Source organism: Schistocerca serialis, chromosome 6 (genome assembly GCF_023864345.2).
Source record: "Schistocerca serialis cubense isolate TAMUIC-IGC-003099 chromosome 6, iqSchSeri2.2, whole genome shotgun sequence".
NCBI classification, from domain to species: domain Eukaryota; kingdom Metazoa; phylum Arthropoda; class Insecta; order Orthoptera; family Acrididae; genus Schistocerca; species Schistocerca serialis.
In genome coordinates, this window is record NC_064643.1 from 440,414,288 (window position 1) to 440,422,046 (window position 7,759).

At 41.8% G+C, this 7,759-nt stretch overlaps 1 non-coding gene across 1 annotated transcript; it reads right to left on the minus strand.

Moving 5' to 3' along the window:
* Positions 1 to 7,684: 7,684 nt before the first annotated feature.
* On the minus strand, positions 7,685 to 7,759 carry Trnal-caa (transfer RNA leucine (anticodon CAA)). The gene has a single exon. It is a non-coding gene; the product is annotated as a tRNA-Leu (tRNA).

Consider the following 7,759-nt stretch of genomic DNA (forward strand, 5'->3'; position numbering starts at 1 on the left):
CATTCCATTATCCTTGTTTTGCTTTTGTTGATGTTCATCTTATATCCTCCTTTCAAGACACTGTCCATTCCATTCAACTGCTCTTCCAAGTCCTTTGCTGTCTCCGACAGAATTACAATGTCATCGGCGAACCTCAAAGTTTTTATTTCTTCTCCATGAATTTTAATACCTACTCCTAATTTTTCTTTTGTTTCCTTTACTGCTTGCTCAATATACAGATTGAACAACATCGGGGAGAGGCTACAACCCTGTCTTACTCCCTTCCCAACCACTGCTTCCCTTTCATGTCCCTCGACTCTTATAACTGCCATCTGGTTTCTGTACAAATTGTAAATAGCCTTTCGCTCCCTGTATTTTACCCCTGCCACCTTCAGAGAGCGAGTAAATGTCGGGAGGGGGGGGGGGGGGGGGGTAGAGGAATCCAGTTTCTTTCTGCCTACGATCTATGAAGTCAGTCATGATGTTATTTTTTTCTCATTCGACTTTCTGCGATTTGTCTGTTCCATCTATGGACCCATGAACCTTGTGTCTGTTGTTGAAATGGAAATGAGCATACAGCATTGTGTGCCGGGAGTCCCCCATTTGGGGAAGTTCGACCGCCGATACTTATTGCATTCGACGCTACATTTGGCGACTTGCGGGTCGGAGATGGGGATGAAATGATGATGAGGACAACACAACACCCAGTCCCTGAGCGGAGAAAATCGCCTGCCCCAGGCGGCAATCGAACCCGGGCCCCTTGGCGTGGCATTCCGCTGGCCACTCAGCTAACGGGGGCGGACTGTGTCTGTTGTTGTTGGCAGTAGATACGCCAGTCTCTCCACGTCGACAAGCCGTCACGCATCCAGCTGAAAAGTATCCAACAATTTCTGAGATTTAGTTATCATATAACTTTAGCCTCCGAAAGCTGCCCAGAAATTTTGAAATATGTAAACGTAAAAACATAAATACTTTTAACAAAATATATTTTGGGAGAAGGGCTGGATAGTCATGACACTCCCACAGATGTGCGCATTTACGGCAGTAGAATTGGCATTGCTTGCAACTATTTTCAAATGAGAGTGTTTTTGGCCATAATGGACAATACGTGAGCTGTGTCGCTCTTCTCCACATTGAAACATAAATGACATGCGCTGGAAACCCACCTTGTTCTTTCAACTTTAGGTTCAGACAGTTATGTGCGAACTCTATTCAGCGATATCCAAGACGATCTTGACTCTTCACGTCCTAGTGGATATTCTTGGGAAGACGTGCTTTCCGTCATGTTAGCCTAATGTGCTAGTCTGACTGTCAGGTCTTCGGATGTGTACGCAAACCTTTCCCACAATGTGTGGCCATATAGCTTACTTCCCTCGGAAGTTGGAATATTTAATTTTTCATTCTGAATCCCTTCTTCAAGCCTGATGTCAAAGGGCGCCAATAGCGATACAGTGTATGCATTTTAAATGGTGTTAGTTTTATGAAGGCAGCCGGTGACCATATGTCAGGTGTCATTGAGGGCTACGTCCATTTGTTTACCATGACATGATCTGTGACATACTGGGTGTGCTGCACGCTTGTCTGGTGGTAAGTAGTTAGTTCTATTACGGCCTCGGACAGCTGTTTCTCGTCACTTTCAAAATTTTCTATACAGACTGTAAAAGCACGGTCGCTTGAATAAATAAAGCCCTCCTTACTATCGGGCAAGAGTTAATCATTGATGTACGTATTAAACGGCGCCAAAGCCAGCTCCGCTTTATATCTACAATTGTTAAAAAGGTATTCTTTAACTTCGTTCAAATTAAAGTCTTTGGTAACTTAGTAATGTTTTTTAAACAGTGTTCTGTGGTTGATCGCATAACAGGTTGAGATCAGGTCTACAATCATTTATTCCGTAATTTTTTGCTGTTCATGTTGAGTATGCTATGGGCGCTCCCCTCTTCGAAGAGGCTAAAGCCGTCTTCAGAGAGATGTGCGTTTATGTTCCTGATCTGATGAAGCTCTATACCGCACCTCGACTGTCCCACTAAGTTACTCGAACTTAGTCCCAAATAAAGTGTGTGAGACTGTTTGAAGCAAGGAGTGAACCACAGAACCAGCATCTCTCCAGTGTCATAGCTCTACGCAATCAAATCACCAATAAGTGGCTTCAGCTGAATACAACATACGTCATTCACTCCTTCCTCGTCGAAATGAGGCGATTATCAAGGCACGCGACAGTGTTACACGCTAGTAGCCTGAAGTCACCTGCAGTTGAAAATTTTTTTGTCTGGTGTGCTTGAATTCTTAGACTGCTAGGTGATTTTGTGAGAATAATGCTCGAGCAAACCAGTAACTTCACAGTTTCGATCTCTATGCAGGCTCTGTCGTCCTCTGTTTCCATTTCCTTCAGTTTCCCGATTCTTTTTTCTTCTGTTTTATCACATTAAAAATGTGTAGAATGATAATTAAGGAAATTTCCGAATCACTTTGAAGTAAAGCAGATTAAATCTTGTGGCCTATTAGCCGCTCCTAGCTACGTTACTAATATGGTAGTGCCTGAGAGAAGTGTCCTGTTGTCTAACTACAAGCAGAGAGTACCCATCTTGTTTTCCTTGATCTATAATTTTTTTGCTTTTCTTGTCTGATTCGATGAAGAGTACTAAATTTGATGGATCAGGAGAAACTCACAAAATAGTAGCAACAAGCATTGATAATTGACTCAAAGTGGATTATGTTGCTATGACAGCAGAACCACACGAAACTGTCACAGGCAAAGCAGTAACACTTCAAATAGCCTCTGTTATCCACACACGGAAGAAATTTGGTATTACGGCGTTACATGCAGCAGCAATGGAAACGAAGTTTCATCTGCTTTCTACAACCCATCATGTTTCTGATGATACTGTTTCTTGAATCGTTATATTGCTTGTACATGCAATATTACGACGTTCTTACGATACTGTTTTCGAAGTAATAACAGGCTTCCACATTATTTATAGCCAAATTTTATGAGCGATGCCATTTATTTCTTTATGACCTCACCCTGATAAAGGATACATAGTAACAATTCTTTTCTCTAATAGTTTCTCACCTCGGAAATGTTTCGACAGCGTTGTGACGCTTTTTATAGTCTGGATTTACCGGGTATCTCCAGAGATCTATACTGTGTTTTATCAACTTTCTTGCCATTTTATTCATTTTCATCCTTATTTGACTGAATAAATTTTCCATTTGCTGGGACGAAATAACGAAAGATAATACCATGGAATTCTGCTTCAATCCAGAGAAACCAGTATCTGAAACGGAGCTAATACATTATTAAGTCAAGATAAAAAACTTCGCCGTTGTTATAGGATAAATGATTATGAGACAAAAGAAAACGTTTCGTGAGATTCTTCGAGGGCCATGATCTTCGACTGACACGGATAGGTCGATGCACCCACCGCTCGGCAATCTAAAATAGTGTTCTGGTAATCGTGACTGAGTGGGTTTATTCTTGTCGGAAAACACAGTACATCAACCAGACAATTAGAACAACAGTGTTGACACAGCAGGCGGTAGTTTTGTTCATAGGCAGTAAAAGAAAAAAAAGCTTTTAAGCTGCTAAAAATTTTGATCCCATAATCAGTGTGCGCTTATTCATTCACATTTCTCAAGAAATTTGATGATCATGGAAGAGGAAAACGTCGTACGAAGGTACGCAAAGTAAATAAAACAAACTGGCTTGGACAAGTGTAATTTACTATCACACTGTTGAAAGCATGAGACACGATTCTGATTTTGCAGCACTGACTGCTGTCCGGCGCCATATCCGCTGAGAGAGGCGTCGGCCATTAAATAGTCAGCATTAGTATTGAAGTGGCCCACATCTTTAATGGAACCTTGCGTAACAAACAGAGGTCTTTGGGAATCCCATGTCAATGTCCGCGATAGCGGAATACCGCCATCACTAGCTTTTGTTGTTGAGTAGACGAGATGTTTCCATGAAACATGGCATATTCTGTTACGTGATGTAACAGTATGCCTAATTTATCTCCACATACGAATAGCCATCACCGCACCTGCCTAGCTATCGCAATGAGCCCTTTCTCAAAATCCCTTAAATCTATTGTTTCCTCTACTCTTTGCACACCGAGGCGACAGTTTTTATATCGCTAGCACTTACTACAAACCTTTCACAAAGTCAGACGCGCACTCCATGTTTCATAGGTGTGCATGTTCTCATGTTAAAGGGATGGTGAAAATATTCTTTCTCGATTGTTTAGATGACTCCCAAGCATGGAAAAATATCTTTGAAAAGACAAGAATCAAACTAAAGAACCTCCTGGGGAATGAACGAAATTATTCTTCAGGTTTTTGTTGGTGACGTCGAAAAATAATGAAGTAGCTATTAACGAAGCAATTCATTTCCGAATAAGTTCTGTGTACATGAATTGTCGTAGATGGAAGTGCAGGTCCGTTCGAGAAATGTCTAAAGATTCACATTGTATTTCTATATTTATGTCGATGCAGATACATGCTAAGGCAGAGAAATCTACAAAGGCATTGTTGAGCACTGTAGCTCAAAAATATCCGTGTTATTACAGGAAAAAATCTGAAAGGAATCTGCTCATGAACAGCAGGGGAGGAAGTGTAACCATCGAGATGTGAATGGCGAAAGGTCAATGTGTGCTGTGAACACGTTTGAAAATGATACAAAGCAGTACTTGTGGTCGTATTGATGGAGATTTCGTATTATTTACTAAGAGACATAAGGTTTTAAAAATACATCTATTAACGGACTCTGTCTACATCACAGCCTGTCACCTCTAAATTTTTAATGTCATTTCTGGAGTCCTGATTTATATTTGCTTCATTTAATTTGAAACCCTCTGTTTATCCTTGTCCTCGTGCCGTGATTTACAAAGTCAAATAAGTTCTTCCCCTGAGTGGTTAAGGCAACGATGCGAATGCGTGAAAAGAAACGGAGGAAAGGAGAGAAAAGAAATTTGTATTTTATCACACTGTCGGTATCGAGATCATTAAAGATGGAGCTGGAGCTCAGACTGGGAAATGGAGTCAGTTGTGACCCAGCCGAAGAAATCAAACATGCTGCGCTAAACGTGCATACTATACTGTAGTTTAACTTTATTAAAAAAATTATAATCAAATTAATTTAATCAGGAGGCCTATTATACAATGTAATTGGTTTCCTCCTGAAGATGCACATTTAAGAGGGCAAAGTAGATACTTGCATGCTTTTGTTTATTACCGTCATGTCGAGTTTAGTGTCCTAGAAAATTCCGTAAAGGTTCCTGGTGGAAGGAGGTAAGTGGGGACGAAAATGCTGAGTAGTATCTCTTCCAAGAGATCCCCTGGGGAGGAGGAGATGACCCTCCGTTCCGAAAAAGTTCCATATATTTCTCATTAGTGTGGGATGATCGTCATAGAAAATGGAGAATAGTTGGGACTACAAAAGATATCCGCCACTAGTACAACATTTTAAACACTCTATTAAATGTTAAAAAACATGAACAGAGAAGAACGTAAACGTGACAACAGACCCCTACCCAGACCACAGGGGGAGAACGAACCTGAGAGCCGCCCATGTCACGTCTCCGCTAATTCACCTACATACATGGCGAGCACAGCTACAAACTTTATTGCTTTCTCCTTCCATTCCGTTCATTCTCCTTTAACTGCTTAATGGCCGAGCGGATAGGACCAAGGCTCATGAATTGCATCTGTCAGTGGACGCGTTTTAGCCAAGACTACATTTCCTAAGTTTCTATTTTCTGTAGGAATCATCTAAATCCGCATGGCATCACAAAGTAATAGAAATTCTCTCCTCTTTAGGCACGGTGGCGAGAACTTTCACTTCGGTAACCTCCGTACTATACTCTAAGAGCCCATAACTCACTGTGATGGTCTTCACGGTGGTAGAGTACCTAAAAGGCCAAAACGATCTGTAACAACTTGACTGTTATGGAAGAGCTATTTAGCGATATTTAATTAATGAAACTTCACACAGCACATTAATTTTCTACAACAATTATTCCCTCTCTGTGCAATCATATTTCGCTAATTTTAAATAATCGGAAACGCGACTGCCGCTACCATCTTCCGCAGGTGCCTGGTAAGTCGAGAGGAGTATTATGAGAGTAGCGTCGATAACCAGTCCAGTAATTATGGCATTTGTTCCAGCTGTCGACTGACGCAGTACCTGTCTCTCAGGTCCACCAGGGCTTACTGGAAGAGAATAAGAGGTCAAGTACGTCGCAAGGCTTCCACTCGAATGATTTAGGGAAACCATTATCGTCCGACGGGAATTAGAACCATATCAATACTAGAGAGTGTTTTAACAGCTGTGCATCACGTTGGAATATACCTCTTAGAACAGGGTTGTCGTTCATGGACCGATGCCGGTCTTGAAACTGGATCACGCATATCGGCCTAAAGAGCTGTTCGTGGTATTCTAGTAGTGAACAGAGAAGCGCAGGCCGTTAACATGCCTGCTAAATAGCAACGATCAGACGGGGTGGCAGCACGATTTCTCACGGAAAGGACTGCGTCCGCTCATTCATCCGACAGTTGCAAATCGATGTTGAACTCTTCGAAAGGCTTCCTGCAGACCACTTAAATTTCTCCATTGCCTCTAAAAGAGGAATGCCCATATGACGAGAGATCTGGAGAATTTAGAGCACTAGATCTGATTCTTTTTGAGAGTTAGGTTCATAGCGCCTCAGATATCTTGAGCTTTCCTTTAAATAATAGTATCATTCACGCAATAAAAATTACAGGTTTATAGTTAAATTCAGACACGTTACTTAGTTCGGTTTCAATGAAATTTTATGACCGAATTTTACATATTTAATTTCGTTGGACCGAGCAAGGAGGGCTGACAGTAACATACCAAGGTTCATGAGTAGATGTACCCAAAGTTACGATTGACTGTATTCGTTGTTAATTCATTAAATAATATCAACGAGACGGCGTTATTTGTTTGATCGTGGCTATTTCGCTGAGGCTTCCCTCTCCCACTCACAGTATGTGGCTGGAAGTGCTGGAGCCATCGACGCTAGAGCGCTGGTAGCGGGCACTGTTGGGAGACTCCTGTTTCTTTGCAAAGAAGACTAACAAAACTGCGAGAGCAACTCACCTCGCTTCAATTGAGGTAGATCTGGATAGAGACTACTTATCCTAACCAGGGCGAAGGAGATGGAGCGTCAGTACAGCGACAGCCCAGGGCGCCCTTCTTCATCTGTATGAACACATAATCATTATGGGCGACACAGACATCGACTTACACTTAAAATCACCCTGTGCAGAAAAACTAAGGAGACTGTTCCACTCCAATGATATGAGTTTAACACCGCTGGACCCAACTCATCACACGCCACACAGCCATACACCCATAAATAAAATAGCAACAAAGCGACCAGATAAAATAATTCGCGCCAATCAGACATCCGCTCCGGGATTCTCTGCTCATGACGTGATATTCTTAAATTACTCAGTGCATACCACCAAAGAAAAATCTCACCTGGTAACCTACAGAAACCTAATAAATGTTAACCATGACGCTCTTCAAAAGGATTGCTCAGACATCCCTTGGCATGATATAAGCAATAAATCGACTTAAGATGGAAAAATTCGAGAATTATGTCGGAAAATTCCAGAATGAGATTTTCACTCTGCAGCGGAGTGTGCGCTGATATGAAACTTCCTGGCAGATTAAAACTGTGTGCCCGACCGAGACTCGAACTCGGGACCTTTGCCTTTTGCGGGCAAGTGCTCTACCAACTGAGCTACCGAAGCA